Raw genomic sequence first — 23,742 nt, 5'->3', positions numbered from 1 at the left:
TTCTTCGATAATAATATTCTTTAATAATATGATATTCTTCTGTTTTACCGCAACGTACGCGATGCACTAAATCGAGACGATTACGGAAATGCTCTCTAGCCAGCGAACGTTTTCAGTAGATAGCACCGGGCAGATAACCTAACTAATAACTAAAATATACCTTGCTAAAGAAACAAAACTTTGTCGTGGCTTACTTACTCATTACCGGTGAGCGTCTCAAAGATAAATAGCAATTTACGCTCACCATTTTTTTTGTGCCATGTTTATGCCGTAGATCTCGCTAGAGAAAAACCATATTTTTCATTCGTTTACAATCACTATTACTATTAAGATTGCCGTTATAACCCAGCATCACTGAAACTATGGGCCTTTTCAGTGAAAATGTCATGTTTCGCTTTCAGAATCAGAAAAAGACACTTTATGCGCTAAGACCTATTAGAGATCCTATAATAATGTACGATAAAAGGAACAGAAAAAAAAAAACTTATTTGACCTTTATCACTTTTCAAAACATTTTCAACGGAAACAGTGTACATTTACATCACCATTTCCTGCAGGGTAGAGAAAGATTTTAAACTCAAATGGTGTCGCCGCTATGCGCGCAGCTGTCCAATGCCAAAAAATTCGAGAACGTCGACAATCCTATTGTGCGCACCGTGCGAACATTTCCGGAACATCGCCAACACTATCAGATCTAGCCATACTAAGGCAGCCTTGTCCTTTAGCTTTTACCGGGTAGATGTGTCTCTCCTCACTCCAATTCTCTATCTGGACAATTGCAAATGATACTTGCATGCCACGTTTTAATGGCAGTCAAGTAGGATATTGCTAGGTCTTACGTTTGTCGTCAAGGTTCCTGGTGACTGACCATAGGGTGCAATGTGTTAGACGCATTCGCCTATCTGTTTAAATGAATGTCGAAGATGTTATATTGTCTTCGTTATTAACATATTTTTTAGTATATTGTAGGACACGACAATCGTGACGGCGCCACTTGATGTCAGTTCTAGCTTTAAGTAAAGCCTATAAGTAGCGTACCTTCACGCGGTTTGGCATTTAGGGCTGAATACAGTGGTATTATGATACACTACTATGGCGCTAAAATTCAATCAGCCCTCCAGCTTCAGAGGAAGAATGTCAGCTGGGTCTTCATCTGCAACTAAGTTGCCGTCGGCAATTGTAATAAGGTGGCTAATGCATCTACTATATTTCTATCAAGTCGTCTTTTTATAACTGCGAACCGTTTGGTTTTTTATGAAGAGACGTGACATGACAAGACCTTGCAGCCAAGGTTGCAACGCCTTCAGACATCTCAGAAAGACAGACAAGATGAATCTCAACAAGCTCATGTGTGAAGGCCCCATAACAATAAGACTTAAAAGGATTTCAGCGAATATTTCTTCGGCCCATTCTCTTGATATTATTACATTTCTTCCACCTGCAGTTGCTATCGTTTTTCAGATCTTTTTCAGGTCCACTGTTCAATGCCGGCCCATTTTCACCCCTGACGAAATGAGTACCTGTGAATAGATAGCCGGATCTGTAACACAAGAATGGATCATCGAATGGTTGAGACTCTGTTCCACCTCGACTATTCACAATTGTACAGCAGCAAGGAGCACCGCGCTTATCTACCTAGGCACAGAAGCTGCTAATCTGCCCAAGGCTAGCGCCCATCTCGCATCGCTTGGCTCAACGCGGATCGAGCTCGGACCAAACCCAAGCTCAGCCCCTTCATAGCGGCCAGCAATTCCCCCTGCCCATGTCCGATCCGAAGTAAATAACGTCGTATAAAACCAAAGACAAACACACTGACGTTCAAAGATAACACGTAGCAGAGGCAGCTTTTGCTGCCGGGGCTCTTTTATCTGCTAAATGTGTGACTCTGCTGTCTCATCCCATAGCGTTAGCTCTACGCTATTTGACGACCCCAGCCAATCTAGTCTCGACTATCCGAAACTGTGTACTTCACTTTGCAGTCAACCTATCATTTTTGCGCGAGTGATGGAAAACCTTTGATGAGGTTGAGGGTTAGCCGGGGTCAGAACGTCTGCGTTAGAGACGCGGCGCTTAGATGAGGATTTGGTTTTCTAACACCTTCCCCCACCTCTCTCGCACGCTTTCCCGTTCTGTTCTTGTTTTCAAATCTCCATGGCATCTACTACACGTATCACTCGATAGGAATTTTGCGCAAAGCTGTACCGTTAAATACGACCAGTGGAGACTGTCCGACACGAAGAAACGTACCAACGATAGGCTCTGATACGGAGCAGCTGGACGAGGAACAATATGGAGAAGGACGCGCTGATCCCTTGAAGTGTTTTTTCGCTTGCCGAATATCAAACACCGTTTGTAGAGAAGGACAATTTGCAACGAACGGTCTTGTCATTGATATACACATGAAGTTTGATCGAAGTAAATCCCCCAGAAAATTCTTTTCACAGTATGATTTGGGCTTCTGCAGAGAAGCCTGTGTATCGACCAGGGAAAGAGAGCAGGGAGAAATTTAAAAGGAAGATTGTTAATAAAAAGTGAATCGAGGTAGAATCGGACGTGGGTTAAGCAGCGAGATCGTCTTCATAATACGTCAGACGTAGCGCTGCACAGACCGGCAAGACGACGAGGGAGACGCATCGTGCGTTCGTTCACATAACTACAGACAAAATCGTTGATGCCAGAGTGGCCTGTTTGTCGTTTCAAGCACCTAAAGGCATAGAGTGAAATAAGACAGATTGCGGACTGAACACAATGTGATATGGTTTGGGACGACTTGCTTGCGATGTATTGCTTGTTTGGCAGCATGTGGTTGTTTCATTTTTGATAGGATTTTATCATTATTACCTAAATGTCAATATGGAAAACGTATGTTTTTTGGACGGGTGAATATAAGGTACCTCATAAGTGCAGCTGCATAACCTAGATCTGTGAATGTTTCTACCTCGAGTACTCGACTCAGAGAGCTAACTCTACACTTTTCGTTGTTTGCGCAGGCTCCTATGGGTCTATCCGTAGCTTATATCGACTTGAAATACTCGTTGTATGGTAACGCGTCGGTTGGCACCGTAAAGTAATCCATAAAGTAGGACAAAATTTAAATATCAGCAAAGAGGAACGAGTTGTTATAAGAATATCACTTCAATAACCTATAATAAGTGGCCCATCAACGTCAAACGAGTTGTTTATCGTTGTACAATGTAGTGAAGTTACGTCGGAAACAACAAACACGTATAACTTCATTCGTACGATTGAATGCTTCCTTCTCTTAGCAAAGGTCTCCTACGAGGTTTAGAAACACGATTGTCTTCGTTGATTGAGCAACGTGTTGCTCATTTAGTTCAAATGAACATGTAAAGATAGCCATGCTAATACCACAGGATTGCTGGTTCACGTGCCGAGTCCATAGGCACCATAGCTAAATATCTATACGAACTAGAAGAAGTACGTAGATCTTTATCAGGCTCGAATCACAAGAGCGCTATATGCATCTTAAACCCTATAATAGTACCCTAAGCTTGTCTTCAGTGCCAGCTTCGTAAATAATCATAGATTTTGATAGAGTAGCCTGCGGCTGAACTTTGTTTCGTAGCGGCAGCAGCAGCTAATCGCCTATAGCAACGCTTAAACAAAGCAGCGCAGAATGTAAAACTCGACATGTTTGCAGGCCACGAAACGATAGGATTAGACATGTTTAAAAAATAAACTGCTTAATTAGACGCTATCCATTATATGTATAAACCAACTGGGATACTTTTTATAATATGGTCAACCGGTAATAAGGCTTATCTTTTATATGTTTTCGTAGTGACACCAGTGGCAGGACGGTACTCGGTTAGTAAGTACTTAACTCCAAGGCAGATTCTTAGGGATTGGGAACTTCTTCCGGGCAGGTGTCGTCTAAATTTTCGTACGTATCTAACTTTTTCAAGTTTTCTTAAGGAAAGAATACTTGATCAATGCATTTGAGGTCGACTACACTGCATAGTATATCAGGCCTGTCAAAAGTGAGGACTTCACTTTTATTGCCTGCATGGTTACGTCGCTACCTTCTACTGGGCAAAGCTCAGTAAAAGCATCTCGCACTAAATCCTCTGAAGTTGGAGGTTTTACTTACCGTTGCAGAAAGCCCGTAGCGATGGTTAATATTGAATAGAACTTGACGGATTTGCTTAATATACATGCATCGGCAATCATAATTCGGCTGAAATCTAGTATCATACGAAATCTCTTCTGATTCACTGAAAAAAAACATCCATATGAATTACAAGTTACACTGTATGTTATGTTAAAAAGAAATATAAGCTTCTTGCAAGCTGCGCAGGGAACAATCTGAAAGTTATTTTAGCTGCCATGAGTTCTACCATTTATCAGGTACTAATACAGGAGTAGTCACACTGACGCAGAGAGTGTGGAAGAAAAAGCGATGTCCTTGATTTAAAGTAGGCCTCATCTTATTTTACTGTCAGGACTAATTTTCAGCTCAACTGCCGCCGTCCTTCACCCTGCTGCCTGTCGACAATCTAGGAACTAGTTAGAAATTTTAAATAATCTAGTGAAACATTTAAATTCGCACAGTTACCAAGAATCCTTATTCTTTTTTTATCACTATCTTTATATTAATTATTTATATTTATTTATTTTATTTTTTATTATATATATATATATATATATATATATATATATTATTTATAATAACTAATTATAACAAACTGATTTTGAATTTGGAATCAGCATGCAAATGTGTACATCTTTCAACGACCCAGACGAACTTTATCGAATATTGGGGATGTTAAAGTCCTCCGTTGTCCTATCTTGAACTGATAGGTTTTTAGTTTATGTAGTATATATTGCATTGTAGATCATTGGCCAGGTAAATATGATATAAAATATTATAAATGTAAAATGATGTATTCGGATCTAATAATAATAATAATAATCTTTAAATGGATGCTTCGATGATAGCTGAATATATATATACTTCTATGAACCATCAATTATCGCTCACCTATTTATCATCACTACGTATTAATAGGATCTTCTGTTGGGATTTGCTTTACTGTTGAACACCTGCATACTTGTAAAATATGAACAGTAAAAGTAAATAATAAAATAAGGCAGATAGACACCCTGGTAGGTTACAAGTCACTGGGCAAGTTGACGGTACTTATCTTTCTTGTATACGAAACGAGCGAAGTGCGGTAAAAGTATAAGCAAAAGAAAAATAGGTGAAAACTCTCAAATTTTTATGGAACTTTTAGAGAAACTCTTAAAAGACCTTTGCCTTCCCTGTCCGGTTTATAAGTGCAACTTCCCGCCGCGCTAGCCTTATGTATGGTGAGTACGATACTATCTACACGTCTAAATCGAACCGGTCCGGTGATTTGGACCACCTCGAAGAGTTTAACATAATCTAGCAGTTTAAAGTGACCTAGATAGGCCTAACTTTCGATACATTGTCGGTGTCTATAGCATTTAATATACAGTATAAATTTATTTCAATAGCTGGGTTACAGAATAGAATTGGATGCAAATGAATATTTACACGGTATTGATGTTAACCACTCTAAAAAGGCGGAACTGATTTATCTGTATTATACAATAGACGCGTGAACACCGTTTATTTCTTAAACAAAAAAAGTACATTTTGCCATTGTTTCGGATGGTGCGCCGTATAAAGCCGCCGGTATCGTCTCGAAGCTCTGTTCTTTGTTTTAGTCTCGCGGGAGTAATGTTATTTGTACTGGAACCATGGGCATTTTAAAGGAACTATCTGCAATTTATACGAGGGCCGTTACGACAGAAAGTGTAGACAACTTTATACAGTGGATGCTGATAGAAGCGGACTCTGATTTAAGCACAGATCGGCGTATCAGTAAAAGTGTGCATGGTATGATAAGTGAAGGCTATAAAATAAACAAAATGCCATAATAACTTTGTTTGTGAACTATCGTCACGATGTTTATTTTTTTGTCGTGCCGATATATTTTTCGCCTGCAAGTAATTGTCGTCAAGTTCAATGCTGAATGAAATTTCATGTTGTGTAAAATGGATTCTCATTTTACCTTAGTATCATGGGCTCATTATACTATATACTTATATTCGATGGGTATTTGTTCGTTAGTTAAACCGGCCTCGCTTATGTCCAGTAGAAACAGGAGTGGTGGTAGTACTAACTGGACATATATACGACGCGCGTAATGCTATATCATGTATGCCTTCATAGAGGCATGATAATTTTTTGCCTGCGCGTATATGTGTTTTTCTGATGAGGAACACGCGTGTTTTAGCTGGTGCGGACAAGGCCAAAAACTTGAGTATCATCATAAGGAATAAATAGGATAGGAAAGATTCACGTCAGTTGCACCTCTATGTCACGGATACGTACAGGATATAGGTATAATTGTAGATTATGTCCTAATTGGTAATCAGAAATGAGAATGAGATCTACATCATTTACTACTATTCTTCTAATTAACAGGGTCTAGAATTATTTTCGGATGATGTTACCTTAATAGCACGCATACGTACTCTGTTCACGAGTTGCCATAACACAGAGGCTTTAAAAGTAAAAAAAGAAAAAAGTGCCCCCTTTGCAAACGGAAGTTCTGGAAAGGAGAATTGAGTCTGCAAACACCGGGGGAAAAATTTTCTATTACCCCTTTGGCACTTCTACGCACTCTGTACAGGCACTTCGCATTGACTAAATAGACATTTGAAATCCATGATTCGAATTAAGCTTAACAATAACGAGCTCATTTCGACGTTTATTATAAACGTTGCCGTATGTTTAACATGGTCGCTCATCTAGATATTTACATGACGCCCATACAGCTCATCCAAAATTTTTGGACTTAAAGGACACGCTTGTTTATACAACAGACGTGCCCGCTTTCAACGTGGCATGTTGTTTAATTGGACCCAATTAAATCCGATAGTGAATCCCCATTACGGTACAGTGGTATCGTGTTTACCTACCAGGTGCGAAAGCAGACGCACAAATACTTTATTTCAAAGTTAAATTCGAATCATCCAGTATGACTATTTATGCGGAACAAACGAACACTAGCAAGATTCCAAAAGCACAACTTTCTTCCCAGCTCTTCTGTAGGTTCAGCTGTGTTTTTTTTCTCTTTTAAATACTTAAATTGCATCCCTCTCAGAGAGCCAACGATGTTTGGACTATGGACAAGTTTAAGCAAAGCAGAGTACTTTGCCCTTCCGCTGAAGCCAAAAATGAAAACGAGATATGCGTATCTTCATTGTCATGTTTATTCTGTTTTAGACCGCCATTGTACAACAAACGGTATCTGTTCGACGAAAATGGCTGGCAAGCTATATAAGTATTTAGTAACAGCCCTCGATTGGTATTCTCAAGCAGAGAAGATAATCAATAAAACATATTTACGGCATCCAAATCACATCTCTCTATTTAACGATCTAGTTTTAAGCAAAGACAAAGGGTTGCCAGCACTTGACCAAAGGTTGGCGCATCGTTGTTGTTGTTCTTTATAGTCGCCTTATAGTCTCTTGCAATATTCTTAGAAGTGCCAGTTAGATACGCAATCGATAAATGCGCAATAGATCATATATTTTCATCTTTCCCCCTTCTCTTGGCTGCTTCTCGATTTTATACAAGTATGCTCTCGATGTTTTTGCCCCAAAGCAAACCGTCAGGAAATTTTCTGCGAATTAAGTAGAATGATCTGCGTCGCCATGATACCTTGGTGCATACGCCTCTTAATCCTAGGAACACATTGTGGACTAGGTTCGGATACGAAGATAGGCAAACGCTATTTTGTGGATGAGAACCAATCGTGCGATAGGATGCGGAAGGGCAATATCGGACGTAAGATTTGCAATATAGATAGGTAAAATTATCTTTTTTTTTTATTGGAGGTTGAGGGAAAATGCGTTATGCAGACCGGACTTCACAATTCTGTTGTTTTTCTGATACTGTGGGAGCCTCACTCACTAAACCCTGGACCCCCCAAAGGCTTGGCCTTTGGTTCGGGATATAGTTTGATATTACTTCGAAACCGTAGCGTGCAGGAACAAGCATCAGGCTACCTTCCCCTTTGTCGCATTTCGGTAAAATTATCTGTTGACTAACAACAATGACAAATTAGACTATAACCCACAATTGCATAATTTAACCCTGGCCTTCGCACTTGCAGACGCCGCCTAACTTCGAACACTGCACTGAGATGATGGCCATATTTATCAATGACACTATGATATATCTGATCAAGTTTACAAATAGTGCCCATACAGCATATCAGATGGGAAAAGGAACAATTTCAGATACACGAATTGCAAAAACCTATGTGGAAGGTACGATCCGTGACCGCAACCTACCCCTCGAAGCAGTAATAGGAAAAATCCCAACAGGCACTTTCACAATCATCGATGTCTCTCTTCTATGACTCGTAGGACTATTTAAGTACAAAGTATTAAGACTATCTGTTGAAGCGTCTCATAAAACGAGAAAGCTACCATCGTTGAGTTCATTTTCCCCCTTGCACTATTAAAGACTTGATCGAAGAGGCGATTTCGAGTAAGATTTAAATTTGTAAAACTCAGAGGTGAATAGGAACCGACGACGGTGGGGGGCATGGAGCGTTAGACCCAGAAGCTACTTATGTTGATCGTTAAAATACATTGGCTGATGTTCGGCATTGAGCCGCTGTGTTTCTTTTTAGTGTGGGTGATTCGGTAACATTTCGTTTCCATTTATCGGTGCAATATGGCATGGAATTGTAATGAACATGGCGACTGTTTCCCGCGGGACGTTATTCAAGCGGTGCGAACAATATAACGATAAGACAGTTCATCTTATTACTAAACTTTTAAACGACTAGATATTATAATAACAGTGGACTCGATAGTTTAAGCGGCTAAAGCTCGGATTAAAAGCGACCTGGGGTAGCTATTCCAACAACACATAAACTAGCCCATTTGAAACAGTGGTGATCGTTACAGACCCACCAACGGGCATGTTGTTGCACACAATATGTATGTTATGCTTACATCCAAATAGCGTTATACAAATAAAAACACGTATGTATATTTGTTTGGTCTAAAGAGTACTGGTTCTTCCTATCCGCACTCAGGCATTCAGATACCTTACATATCGCTATCAAGTGATTATTTGTTCAATGTAGAAATTTGCAAAGGCATAAAAACGTCAGGAAATTAACGAAGCGAATCACTTCTTGTCCATCCCGCAACGAACAAGATGCGACAGAACCAGGCAGAGGCCCAAGTACAAGCTACTTTATCGATGAGAACGAAATAGGACGTCGTTTTTCCACTCTCTCGGGGACAATTTTAAAACAGGCAGATCTCAGCAAGCTGCTAGAGCGATAGCACTAGACAATGAAGCAGCGCTGAAGGCAGTGGCGCTGTCGTTGTTTCTATGCCCTGCTGCTTGGCACAACAGCGATGAAGACGAAGAGGAGGAAACATAGGAAATAATAGAACCGCTCATTTCTACCTTTCGGAGGAGCAGTTCACTATGGCAGAAAGTTGCACCAAGGTGAACGCCACGTTGGCTTCGTCGAGCCACTTGTACAGACCAGACCGGTTAGAGCGAAGGACCCGAGACGCCATCGAAACATTGCGCCAGTCCGGAAGTACGAAGCCCTGGCGTTCTAAAGCCAGGCAAAAAGCTTGTTCAGTACCCTTAGCGTGACAGGCGTTTTCAGCACTCCAGCGCGCAACTGCCTTCGAGTTGTCGTTAGTACTGCTGCTGCTGCTGCTGCTGCTGCTACTACTAATAAAAGTTTTCCAATATCCACCACAGAGTCCTGCATTGCCCCTCAAGCAATGCAATAGATTACATATGAGTTTAATTTGTAACGGCTTTTCAGCCCTTCCTGGGGGATAGAACGGCGGGAAAAGGAAAAAGCGGTCAGCGCTGTCAGCTCTCAACACATCAGCTATAGCAGGATTGCCGCTGGGTTTAGAATTGCCGCTTATCAATTAGCCCCGGTAAACCGGAATCGAAACAGTAGCTTTTTAATGTAAAGGTCAACACAGGGGCTGGTAGGTAGCGCAGGACTAAACAATGTGATCTTTATAGAGAGAAAACACCGTACTAATGTCTATTAAGTTGTTGCACGATTGCATCGATGGATAAGCGTTCGTCGACTATGAGTTATATGGATCCACAAGGTGATGATAAACCACGGTGATATATGGAAAAGATCATTTTGTAATTAATAGCGATGCTATAATATAAATATATTATATAAATAGCGATATTTTTGTAATAGCGATGCTGGGTAGCAGCTAATGACATTGACTTTAATTTTGCCTTTGTCTGATCCTTAATCAGGCGTATATGGCAGGCGAAAGACGTTGGCCATTTTCTTATCTTTTTCTGAAGAATCCTGCCGGCTGTAGTTATGGTACACATCATACGAAGCCTCGGATCCCAACGAAAACTCAGCTAGTGGTGGCACCCGTTCTGTGGGCCTTAATGCTAAACACAGTTGTAACAAGGAAGCGTTTTGATCTATTTATGCCTTCGAGATATTTGATTTTATTTATTTAAATTATCTTATAATTCGCTTCTACAAAAATCATATCCGGCAGGAAGATCGAATACATAAAATTTCATAGTAAAATCCATGTCTAAAGATGTTGAGCAATGAGATTGCTCATAATTCCATCTAAATAAACCAATGATTAAGTTGTCTTTGACTGCCTTACGAGATATTGACATAGCAACTATATGTTTTCCCTAAGGAAATCCAAAATCCATTTAATAGCGATGCGTTAATAAATCATCCATTGCCAACAACTGTGCGCATTAAATGTGTTAGTGATAAAAACAGGCGTTTCGTGTAAAATAAAGAAGGGTCCACTTTTTATTTAATATTTATTACATACTTTTTTTATTTATTTCTATACACGTTCATATGCGTTTACGTCTATATGAGGCATTTCGGAAGTAAATATTGTAGGTTCGTCTGTTTATACCCATTCCAAACTTATATATGTTCAGTAGGAACATATATAGGTCTCGTTCCACCTCGGTTGATATCTAGTTCCTAAGCTGTCGGTGAGTTGTTAATATCAAGCAGATGTCCAATCAATCAGTTGATGTTGCAGTTTGATCAGACGTTGACGAAGTGTCCAGTAATATTTGCTCTGAGTTTGCCTTTTAAAATTATTACCTCAGATCCATACTAAGAAGACGATCTGACATCCTTGCCTGGTAACCATTTAGTAGAGTTCTTTGCATATATGTATAAATCGATCAGGCCAGATTAGGCTGTTGATCGCTAGCCGATAATAAATCGGCAAACGGCTAAGGTTTTTACACTTTAACAGTAGTCGAATTAATAACTGTTCATTGTTTACATTTGTTACCGTAACAGTCGGCTACTGCTGTCAGTCATGCTCCATCCATAAAGCATTCGCGTGCCTCTCCTGCGGCTGCGTTTTTGCATTTTCATGCCTGCCTGAATCTTCTCGTGTGTCTGATGCGACGCCTCCGGCTGCTGGCCACACCCCTAGTGATCGTGTTCCGTCACTGTCGGCGCCCGGGCATCTCCGTCGAACGTTGTGGTATGTACCAGACGCTCTTTCTCGGTGGAATTTTGCTGTCTGAATCTGACGACTCTGTACGGTATACGGCGGCTTGCTGCCCTTACGGCAGATATCTTGTCTCTCTTGTCGGATTTCCGTCGGTACCGGTACTTCGTGTTTGTTTTCTCGTCCCTTGCCTAAGCACCGGTGATTATATGAATCGAAAGTGGTCTGCCTACTGCAGCAATCTGACTGGCAGGTCCCAGTCTGATCTAACGACAGTTGACCGGTTTTCAGGTCTCACTGTTTGGCCGCTGCCACAGGTTCGATCAAGCATAGGCTTCGTAACGTCGGGATTACACCGACCTGTGATGGACTGACTGGCTCGTTGGTCGAAAACTGTCAATATATGAACTAGCAAGGAAAACTTTTAAACCCTAACCACACCCAGCCTAGTGGTCATTTACTATTTATATTCTTGAGTATATATATTGAGTTGTTGAAAAAGTACCGGGCAATTTTTTTAGCTAGATGGCTCCAAAGTCATATACCTAGGTGTTCGTGTCGAATGGGCATTGGGTGGCATTTGAAATCTGACATATGGCAGTAGTCTTTTAATATTGTTGAAATGTCCTCATTTCAATTTAAAGTAGAACGCCTCGAGGGTAAATAAAAAAAAACAAGTTTCTGCAAAAAAATTACTATATTTCACAATTTTATTATAACAAACACTCAAGCGCTACCCAGATCCATGTAAACAAAAAGTCTGCTATTTATGGTCAAGATGCGTAAATCGAAAAGACGGGCCAAACATGGTCTTGTCTGGAAATTCCTATGTTTTCGGTAGTGGTTAACTAATTACTAGAAATACTGTATAGTGTAGTCTATTCAATCAGATGTCCACTAAGTGCTTAATCTTAAAGACTGGAACTGGATGTAAGCAGCCATGATATTACCATGGGACCAAATATTTACCAGAAAACAGTTTTAAACCATTTGAATAGAGCTGGCTAAAAAACGAATTTGCGATGCAGTAACCACTTTGAGCTATTTATGAAGCGGTTGGTCACTGGTGATCAAAAATAGATTACATACAATAACAATAATGTGCAAATAAACAAAAAAATAGAGAAGAATGGTATCATGAAATGCTGTCCTCGGACCTCTAGCGTCAACAACCTACGGGATTACATCAGATCATTGAAAAAATTATACCGGAAAAAAGCTACCCTAAAACCGCCGTGCAACATGCATGCTTAACTCCCCAGAAAACTTAATGTATCCGCCACATAGCGCCGGATCCTGCATTTCCAAAGCAACATTATGGTGCTATTAGAACAATGGCAAAAGGTCCTCGATTAAAGTGGCGCATATATAATTCGTTTTATTTCGGATGAAATCGGTCAATACTTTTATCGATAACCTATTATATATATATATATATATATATATATATATATATATTAGGACCCAAAAAAGAGCTAAGGAACAAATCCCCCCTTTATAGTAATAACCATAGTAGCTTTCCTGCATGAGATCATGCTGGTGGCCAATGAAAGCTACCAATTCCTATTAAAGTTCTCTCGTCATTATTCTAAACCGGTTACTTGGACGTCGGGGCCATCGAGTGCCATTTATCATAATATATGCTCGATGGAAAAGTTGAGTGGTTAGGCGTAGAAGGGCGCGAAAAAATGCATATCGCTGCCACCGGGTTAATCCACCCTGTTCATATCAACTACTGGGTCATAGAAAGTTTCATCCGAGGGTCAGCCACTTCACACGTGGCAAAGCAAGTATTGTTGCACTAGGAAATCTACGAGGGTGTTTTTAAAAACAACGCGATTCGTGGAGGAAGATGCGTGTGAATCAGGCACTTCTATATTATCTCTTCTAGGTACTCCATGGAGAAAAATAGTTTCTACAGGACGTTCTAAACGCACTCAGCTACTTTTTTTGCAGGTATCGTGTATAGCTTTTCTGTACATATTGATCTTGAGTTTTTCTACTATATCTCCTCTGCGCCTGCTATTAGATGCATATACGGCTATCAACTCTGTATTTTTGCAGAGATATGAAAATTGATTAATCCTGAGGCTTGGTACCAAAGTTGCCGTTCGAAGTTCTTTTCTAGACTGGCCTTTCTGTCCTTATGATACGTGTCCATCCGTGCCATCTTACTCTATTTGTTTGTCTAACTATAATAATAGCGATGTTCCTTTTATTGTGCAGCAGGTAACATGTGCGCGTCATAGATGTTGCGCTATTTTAGCGATGCTCTGATCGCTATAATATTTGCCTAAAATAATGGGCACTGGGATTGGTGACTGCAAGCAATCGTGTATTCCAGACTGTAGTGTTCCGAAAAACTCAACCGATATTAAGGCTAAGTATCTTCTATTCGAATATTAACCGTTCGCATTTTAAAAGCTAGCTGTGTACTAATATGTTTCTGATTTTTTTTTTTCTACTTTTGTTTACTTGAATAAAGAATATTTATGATTGTCCGTTGCGAGAGTTTGTATTTCAAGCGTAACAAACGTGAAGTATAGAAATTCAATCAAGCCGAGTATTTTTTTTATTATTCATTAATATTACATACACAGGGTAAGCCCTTGATAAGCGATTTTCTACTCTAATTACATCCGCTGTGGTCAGCTAAAGCTTATAGGGTCCTAAACCATGTTGAAAAAAGCAATTTCATTATAAGTGATAGACTCCCCGCAGTAAGTAGCCTAGATAGCAAAAAGTCTTCCTATGATTTTTGTCTCTAATATTAACCGACTCCCCTCGTCGTTATATGTAGTGAATACGAACACCTGCATGCTTCCAAGTTGGGGTGCGCTACTAGAATACGATTCCTATTGTAATGCTTTGAACGGCGATACTGACGCCGAGATCTGTTAGCTGTTATAACAACTTGACTGTGGTTTAATTGCAACTCGGGGCAAGTTCTACACTTAGATCTGAATGTTTTTTGAAAAAAAAAATAGCCTGGTGGTTCTATTCGTACATAAATGCATTTGACCCACACTGTCTAGAAAAGAAAAATCCCATCGAATTACCTTTAAGAGTGCTTACAAAGATAATATCTCTACCACCTAACATCAATATATCAAGCAGTGTAACGCATGAGTAGTATTAAACGGACTTCGTCTACCTGTTTACCTGATCGATCTTACCGCAATGTCTTGATTTTCATTAGTGCTGCTGGCCGTGTTATTTCTAATGTCCAGAGTCCTAGCCGTCCCGCCAAATGGCTGTTTTTATGCTTTCACTACTTTGACTCTGTGATTTAAATCTTTTTCGTACCTTCCGACCGCAAGCTATTCTCTAACGAACTCTACCGATAAACCGTAAACGCCCCTGTAGCTCTGGCGTTTGCCTTGGCGATTTTCGCAAAATGGTAGATATAATAAATGGTTGACGAGTTGCTTCAACCCCCGTCTTTTGTATAAGACTGGTAGCATTCATTATGGAGGCATTCGCGCAGGACAGATAGGCGGTCTTCGGCCTGAGGAAGTAGGCGACGCGGTCGGTTCCCTTAGCATCGGCATCGGTTGCTAGGCTACGAGATGACTGGTCCAACAAAAGAAGAAGTTGCCCTAGATAATAGCGGAAGCTCTTTTAGGACAGCCACCTGAAACGGACGTTTTTGGCCACAGATTTTGCCGACGCCGCGTCAAGGTCGATAGAAATCCACGGGATATTTCAAAGCCGCGTCGTGTATTTGATGCCGTTCGCCAACGCTTGCAACGTTCCACGTTAACAACAGAGGGTACGCCATGCCTCAGCCCCCTCAAGACGCCCACAGCTGAGAAAACGTTACAAAACAGATTATATGAAATTGCCCTCGAACGACAGGATCGGGTACCAGGAGCAAAATTTACCATGAAGGTGCAGGACACAAATACTCGGCAGGACCCAGTGATGGGAAGAACAGCGCTAGCTGGCTGTGACGGCAATAGAGGTCTACGGCGTAAAATGAGATAGGAAAAGAAGCGTGGCGCCAGCGAAGGACGGCCGGGCCTCTCATGTGTGAGCCACTGATAAATTTCAAGTTCAAAGAATATATAATATATCCTTTGGGAAAACGCTTCTTAGGGTTGTCGGTACTCACCTTCTTTTGGTTATCCAGCCCTTTGCCTTACGCTCTGGCTGCAGCTTGAGCAAGTGACCTGAAGGAGGATACGACTAAAGACGTTGTCGAAAATAAATGGTCCTAAGGAGCAGCATGGTACGAACATTATAGGATATAATAGATAACCAATATCTTTTGTTTTATAGCCCGCTTTATGTTGAAGGAGATTATTTTATAGCGATTTGTTTGCTAGTCGACGTGCAGGATTAGCAATAAATTAAAAACGATTTTATTCGGCAAAGGGCGAATGGTGTGACCCATATTACTACTATACATGGTATGCGGAGTTAGAAATTTTGATTATTTTTGAGGGCAAAGCGTTGAATTCACGTCCTTCGCACAGTTCATAGCAAAGGTACATTTTCATAATTGAATAAGACTGCTAAATAGATAGAAATAAGACCATAAGTACGAAGTAGACGATTTCTAAGTTTCATAGAGCTGATGATAAATACATTGAAGATTAAGCATTTTTGGTAGGGAGAATTGAGAAAAAAAGCCTTAAACTTATTTATAACCTTACCCTTTCACGCGATTATAATAGGTATATTTATTGAAATTTGAAAGCTTATTTGTTTTACCTGATTTTGTCAGCAAAAAGTAGATTGATCACAATTCATCTCGCGTTTATGTGTATGACCGAAGCGGTGGCACTATCACAATATTAAAAAATCGACTACGCATATTTTCTGGGTATATATTCAAATGTAAATTGTGGGGTTAAACCAGACCAGCTTGCAACCCAGGTACACTACAATCGCAGGCCCATACCACTCTTTTATCTCATCGAACGGACGGTGATGCCTCACTACTTCAATTTAAAAATTTCAGTCTATTCGACTAGCAAGAAAGCAGTATCTGTACGAATTACAGATGTTAGCCAACCAAGCAGAACGCAGTAGCAAAGAGAAAGAAAAAATTTGCTTTCTATAAGGGGTGCAGTACTCTATCGAGAGGTTTCAAACGTATGTGAAAATAGAAGTAATTTTAAAATACCTATCCCAGCCTCTTGCCGTTGGCGTTGGCTTTCTACGGTGATGCCAAAATCAGTCGCGTCGTTCGATCAGTTCGCCTGTATTTCCTGTTTTGGCTAAGTGTTTCTATTGTCGATATGTGAAACATCACTAGGCACAACCAGAGACAGCTTTCCAGGATTGGAAGCTGTTGGTTTTGTCGGGGGTAAAATGAGGGTGGAAGGTGGATGGGTTATTCGTTGCTCGCCTGTAGATGGGGCAGACTGAATCGTGGTAGGAGCCACTGCTAAAAGAGATAAGCCATTTCTTTTTCAAAGGGAAAGACAGGGGCGAACTGGCAACAGGTAGAAGGTTTTCCTAGTCGTCAGCTGGAGTAGCTAGCTTTTTAGTTAGTGGTTGTCGAAAGCGTAGGTCGCTGGTTCGTGCGGGGCCTTGTCTCCCACTGGCTCGACTAGTCGTCGTCAGTACTTCGTAAGTGTCAGTAGTAATACGTCCTTTAGTTCGTACTTCGAGGTCGTTGCTTGTTGCATTTAACGCATGTACATTAGATGATTTATTACCCAATTCAGTCATAAAATATTGTTCAGCAATAACAGGGAAGAGACAGATACGGATTGAAGTACAGAAAGAGAACATTCGATTGGTATATTTTTTTACGATGCCTAGTACGTCAAGCCTATAGCTGTGTACTCGTCAGTCGAAACACCGCGACATAGTATCTTACTACTACTATTATTATTAGTATAATATAGGCTCGAATATACACTAAAGCTTGGGAAAGAGTAAACTTACTGTTTATATCCAAGGGTGCCAGTAATCAATTTTGATCGATAAGGGAGCGTGTACTAGAGAGAAGATGCAAAGTACATCCTATAGGGGCTTAACCCTAAACTAGCGAGATTTTCAGTTGACCTTATGTTGTATAGTATTTACGATTTCGATAAAGAAATAAGCTCTACTGCACTGTATATACACATTAAGTTTTCGAATTCAAGAACCGCTCACGTATATTGGAGGATCTGTGACATTTCAGGCTGCCTTCAATATATTCTACAATTTTATGGATTTTCACTATTCAATATGTCACAGCGTCCGTGTTTGCACATACGCCCGTGCATTGAATGTACAATTCATAAATTAACGCACGATGGAATTACAGTTTTCAGTTTCATACGCTTTTTGGGCCATTTTCCTACGCTGGAATCTGATACAGCCGATTCGTATGAGGTAAAACAACAATGCTGGTCAAGGAATTTTTTTTTCAGTCCTTAATTTTGCCCCGTTTTTGTCAAGCTGGCAAACAGCATTTGGACATAAAATTATCGGTAAGACATTTTCTTAACTAAGATACCATTTTGTGAAACGGCACCGATAACACAGTAGTGATCATAGACATAGCGAGATTCGACGTTGGACGGCGTTAGTCGCGTCTTTTTTCAAAATTCAAACTTCAAGTAGATCGCGTAAATCTGCTGGTCAGCGAAATCGATTTTGGGTATCTGCATAGTGTTTTCAAAGTAACTAATTAAATCGTTCTTTTTGATGCAATCTGGTAGATGAAGGGTCCAGCTATGGTCCAATGTAATGCAGCTGAAAAAACCTCCGCTAAGTAGTTCTTGGAAACGCCAACGTTTGAAGTAGCGAATACTGCAAAAAATTTCTAAGTATCTATATTTGCCGCATATTCTCGATCTCGTCATGAACGGCCGTTGTCCTTGTGGGGACAGCCAACATATATATATAATTTTCTGCCAGCTTCCACACGACATTTGCTCGAAGCGCCGGCTAATCTTCGTTTGGAATCGACTACAAAGTACCTGCTGAACTACTAATTAGAATTGTGTCGTTCACACATGTACATACGTGTATAATACACGTAAAATAGATAATCTTCTTCGCCTTCAGCTGTTTATTGTCACAGAGTAACACCGTCCAGGTATTGATATTGTCATCCAGTAACAATCCGTAAAATTTATGTAATACTGCTAAACCCGTTTCGAGCAGTAATGCTTAGGGAAAATTTTCATCATAATCATGTTCTCTTTATAAATTTTTCGCTCGACCTAAAAGGTGTGCTACAGATTGACGTCGCCATGTTACGCCGTAAACACAAACAACAACCGGCACTGATGTCTAGGCACACCGATGCCAATATCACAACCCGGGTTTCAATGTGAAATTGGCTGTCGCGATTCACTGCTACCTAATGCCATTTTGTCGATGACGTCGAGAAGAATTGTTCAGCTGAAGAAAACGATTGAAACTCATAAGATTTTTATTATGTTGGGTTGTGGCGAACGCCAGTTCAAATTGAAGGCAACAACCTCGATAATAATAATACACTGTCTCCTTTAGTGCCGTCGGAAAAAATCGCACAGTCGGGAACACGCTATCAAAGAGGCGAGACAAATCAAGGCAAGACTGTTGGCAATCTGCGAGTTATCAGTGTGGGGACGACTGTGTGGCCAGCAAGCTAGCTAGTTGGTTGCCTTTTTAACGGCCGAGGCCACTAAGTGACCAACTCGATGACTGCGTTTACTGCTGCTGCTGCTTGAAGTATCTCCACAAGAAATAACAGAAGCAGTACTTGTGGTCACCTTCATGGGCGCGGCTACTTGGGTTTGGTTCTGTGCGTCGGGAATAGAATACCAATGACCATCACAAGTGGCCGGGCGGATTCGTCGGCATTGAGGGTGAAACACTAAGAATGCGTTCTCTTTGCGCCCACATCGGCGTCTTGTGCCTGTCTTATTTCAAAATGCACTTTCTAGGCCCAATGTCGACATGCGGGGCCAAGGGGTTCATTGTTTGGGTGATACAGTTTGCTTCGCGGTCTACGGAGAGGCATCTACCGATTAAGAGTCCGGTCGTGTTTGTATCCCTGGCTCATTGTTGACATCAACCTACTGAAAAACAGAAAGAGAAATTGCACGGGCGAGGGTTTGCGTTTTAGATTGAAACGATGTGCAAAAATAGCGTGAAACGTTCCGATGAGACAACGTTGTCACAGTCTACTGACACCATACGTCCTAGCTGATCAGCCTTCGTGTTGTGTTTGCCCCTGACGATATTAACTGTTAGGCTGAGATATGAGACTATGCACATTGCACAGTCATTTTTGCGTAATTTTCAAGTTGCTGACTGTGATGGATGGAAGGAATAGTATTTGTAGCTCGTGTGTGCAATGGCGATGGTGGGGCAATCACGAGTGTGATGCATAAAGTTGTCTAGTCACTATAAAGCCAGTGTTAATTCAAGAGGCACTTTGAACCGTCAGTCAGTTTTGCAGGGCCTCTTGAGAAACGCCAAGAACGATAAGGGCCGAATTCGTTTTCAATAATAGTGCTCTTCGCTTACCAAACGTTTTAGTTGAGGTCGAATCTAAATAAAACTTCATATTCAATTCAAAAACAGAGGAAAAAACACGATTCGATTCAGCTTTCGTACGCGAATTCAATAGGTACAGTTTATACCGAGGATGTCGTTTATTAACTTCAGCAGCAATCAACCTCACACGTGTCGATGCATTGGGTCCTCCTTTACTCCATGTTAAACAAGACCAAATCACGAACTGTTAATTAATTTTCGGCGCGTCGCCCACACCAACAACAAATACACCTCAATTGCGGTCAGCTTTGGTAGAAATAGGCTTTCTGTGCATCGGTTGCTACCCCCAAAAACGTAGAGCATTTGGGTCTCTCCGCAATACAAAAATGTGGGTCTCCTATAGAGTTCTTAAATACCCATGTGAGGATAAACATTATGATTTATCATTCGCGAACGTTTATTTGCAACTGCGTTTCAATTCGTTCTAATCTTTCCTGGCTCGTTGCGTTCCACATTAAAGTAGATACACATGAAATGGGTCACTTGGTACGATACTGACCCACCATCGCTTTTGCAGCAGATATATAGCAAATAACCGTATCGACAACAGCCTTATAGAGTGTAATCGAGAAATTCCGTATTTTTTTTCACGCCTAGATAAACATGATAATTGCCTTTCAAGTAATAGGACGATTTGTGACGCCTTCACGGAACCAATACACAGTGAGGACTCAACGAATGTTTGCCAAATGTCAGCCTGACAAGTTCAGGACCTTTCGTATTCGACTCTCTTGTAGCTGACTGCTGATTCATCTTCTCTCACTTTTGTGTATATTGTTTCGAAAAATCACTTCTGCCCTTTCGGCATGAACTAGAAAGATGCAATCAATCAGAGCGGCACCGCTCATTGCTTACCGAACGAAACGCATTTAGTGTTAAACGACGTTGTGCCCCACAGGCAGCAAATATTCCACCGTGTAAAAAATGCACTCACGGAAATTTGCCGGCCTTCCTTGATGCCCGAGTAAGCACAAATGGGGGCATATCGCCGAGCGCGCTCAGAGTTCACTACTTCATTGCGTTCAGTGGTTCGTCTCTTGATTAAACTGAGATCAACAGCAAACCTTGAATTTTCTATTTCTGTGGTTTTGGCCATTTCATTCGAAAACGAAAAGTGTTTTAAAGTTAGGAAAAGTAAATGTACATAGTTTTTTTTTTTGCCTCAAAACGTTTTATCTCGTAGTTGCTATACGTTAGTGGGGCGTCCGATTGTGGCTAAACTATTTACTCATTCAAATGGCGACTGTCTGATTTAACCGATAGTATAGAAAGCTGATAGGGTAAATGAGAGTGATGTTGTTCTGATATACTATGGCAGAATATGTATGCAAGGTTTCATGTAAACACATTATATCTACCGGCACTTATTAGCTTTTTTTTTTTTCTCTAACTTAGTCCATTCCCTTTCGATTTATATACACCCACGTGATCATGGCAACTCCTGGCATGTGTAGAAACCTGAACAGAGAAGCTGGTCTGATCCCGACATGAACTGTTTAGTTGTTACTACTTAAAACGATGCCTCCTTCGAATTCTCTCGGGAACAGATAAACTAAACCATGCAAAAATGTTGGCATTGAAATATAATTAACAGTGAGACACACAGACGTCCTTCAAAATTGGAGGTTCTTCTATAGGTTATAGGTAGCGTTTGAGTCGTACGTCGCTCCGGCTTCACCAAGATATATGGTAGGGCACGTCCTAATGCCACCGGAAGGCACATAATAAGCGCTTCCACTTGGGCCAAATTATTATATTCTTGCGTCCGACTTAATTCAATTGGTAAGGCTAGAGAACCGATAGATATAGGTTACGTAGAATCAGGCTTGGAACAAGGGTTTTCGCTTCAAGAAATACAACCCAAACAAATAGTAGAACAAATAATAAAGCAATAGCCTCTTTTAGAAGCCAATAGTTTACTGACACTACAAACAATTTGTATACTGACCTGTCACTATGCTTGGTTTACTAATCTGTGACAAATTAATAATACTGCACAAATGTCCAACGTTTTTATCCAACTTAGATACTACGTCCGAAATATCGAAAGCTCTATTTCACCTATATAATATACTCATATCGCGCCCGTGTATTGCGATAACTTCTTTCATTTGGAGTCCCAGTTCATATATGGTCAACACCTTCGTTCACTGCATTAACTAGGCCTATCCCGTAGGTAATTCACTACTTACACAGTCATCAATTATTCCTATACCTTCTTCTTGTAGTATTTCATATTTGCTATATTCGTACAGATATATTATCTGGCTATCTATATCTAAGGCTCCTCGCCAATGTTGTTTCTAACATCGGCCACCATTATCGCCTTACGCCTACAGCCGTGCACGTTTACATTCGAAGTGATGAGCGGCTGGATCGAGATGTTTATGCTAACTATAGCAGACTCTCCGACATCTCCCACCTGCGACACGGTTTGTTGTCATAGAAGGTATTATCGTGATTTTCCGCCAAAACGCTAACATTGTCATGATGACTACTGCTATTACTACATTGAGTGAGAAACGCGAGTATCTCGACGTAGCATCTGGTTTAGGAGCGGCGTTTCTGATCAGATGTCCGACAGACCAGTCCTTAAGGCCCTAGTCTGTGATAAAAGACAATGGCACTTTGCCCCACCTGCATACAGCGGCAGGGGAAAGGAGATAAAATCGGCTGATCAAACATGCGTTCGGCGACACCAGCAAAGCACTAGTGCGGTGTGCAGCTTATGTTTCATTTTCAGTGAGGCCTACTTGTACTGATTTGTCTGTCTAACGCATGTGGTGAGCGTCATCTGGAGGCTTGGTAGTACGAGCGGCTCTGAGCGATAACGTGCCGCCTATTTTGGCAGTAGTTTTTTTATAATATATATATACATGTGTGTATATGTCCTTCCCCGAACACATGTTGACCTTCGCGATTCGTGCGGTGGCATACACTCACTTTAAGTGGCTCGACTGTGGCTGTTAGCGGCTGATGCCTGTAACGAATTGAGGTTAGCACTTGAGCCGACGCTGAGGCATCGTCTCACCGTGTCGTCAACACGTAACGCGTGAATGTCCGGTAAGGATTAACGGGTAGAAGTTAGCATCCCGAAAACACTTCGCGTGCGGTACTGATTGATTAGTCAGATCGTAACTTTAAGTAATCGAAGCCCGCGGAGCACTGTAGAAACGACAGAGATATACGAAGGCCAGCATTTTTTGTATCATCTCACGAGCAGGTAAATCTGCTACTAACATTTGCTGTTGCTTCGTGGATAAAACCGCAAGGCATATGCGTTTATGGGAGCAGCCGGGTCAACTTAAACAGGTGACGACTGCACAATAATTCAGTCCCGTGAAATTGTTAAAAGGGATTTCGAAGGATTTCTAAGGCAGCCAATGTCGCCGTTATTATCTAATATTCTGCTTTCTAATACATTTAAATCATCCATGATTGCGCGATAAAGGTAGCTAATATCCTGTGCTGAATACGGTCAGATTTTAATATACCAGATGTAACAGTGTCGGATTTGAATAGGTTCGAGCCTACTTGCAACAGCTGGACGCTTAGTAAGCCCTTGTAACAATTTAGTGACCTATGCCGTTTTTTCTGCTCTCGCTTCCTCATCTTCATACTGTGAGAAATACATCTTCATAATGTCGGAAACCCTGAAATGGTCAAACTGAACGTCGTGACAATATCCGAAAATTTCAAAGAATACGG

General features: G+C 40.9%; 2 long non-coding RNA genes across 4 annotated transcripts in view; one reads left to right on the top strand and one right to left on the bottom strand.

The window, feature by feature from the left end:
* Window positions 1–23,742, top strand: part of LOC147755797 (uncharacterized) — a 65,288-nt gene that overhangs the window by 5,045 nt on the left and 36,501 nt on the right. Inside the window, exon 1 of one of the 3 annotated variants that reach the window (XR_015326467.1) lies at window positions 22,533–23,097. The exons of the other annotated variants lie outside the window; for them this stretch is intronic. This is a non-coding gene — a long non-coding RNA (uncharacterized LOC147755797). Of the gene's footprint in view, window positions 1–22,532; window positions 23,098–23,742 lie in introns of those variants that run through there. 3 annotated transcript variants of the gene reach the window in all.
* Window positions 17,262–22,542, bottom strand: LOC147755798 (uncharacterized). The gene is made up of 2 exons (XR_015326469.1): window positions 21,983–22,542; window positions 17,262–19,553 (listed from the first exon to the last, which is right to left on the bottom strand). It is a non-coding gene; the product is annotated as an uncharacterized LOC147755798 (long non-coding RNA).

The sequence above is a fragment of the Varroa destructor genome, unplaced genomic scaffold (genome assembly GCF_002443255.2).
Source record: "Varroa destructor unplaced genomic scaffold, Vdes_3.0 BEIS01000004.1, whole genome shotgun sequence".
Taxonomy (NCBI): domain Eukaryota; kingdom Metazoa; phylum Arthropoda; class Arachnida; order Mesostigmata; family Varroidae; genus Varroa; species Varroa destructor.
Note: the sequence above shows the minus strand (reverse complement) of the source record. Positions and strands in the feature narration are given on the sequence as shown.